Source organism: Frankliniella occidentalis, unplaced genomic scaffold (assembly GCF_000697945.3).
Source record: "Frankliniella occidentalis isolate FOCC.00 unplaced genomic scaffold, Focc_3.1 Scaffold108, whole genome shotgun sequence".
Lineage (NCBI taxonomy): Eukaryota > Metazoa > Arthropoda > Insecta > Thysanoptera > Thripidae > Frankliniella > Frankliniella occidentalis.
This window is the reverse complement of record NW_026267237.1, coordinates 750,012-750,269: the sequence shown is the minus strand read 5'-3', so window position 1 is coordinate 750,269 and position 258 is coordinate 750,012.

Genomic DNA, 258 nt, shown 5'->3' with positions numbered 1-258 from the left:
AAACGTATATTTAACGGAAGGGCCCTGGTAAACAAGGCCAGAAGGACATATCGCGAACTTCAACAATGCTTTTAGGCCATTCTTACTGGAAAAAACTTTTCTTTCATCCGTTTGATTCGTGCGTAAACGTACGTTGCCCAAGAAACCGTCAAAAACGTATTTTCGACGGAAGGGCTCCGGTAACCACGGTCAATGGGATCCATCGCGAATTTCAACAATCCCCCGCCATTCTAACAGAAAGTAAACTAATTTAACTGC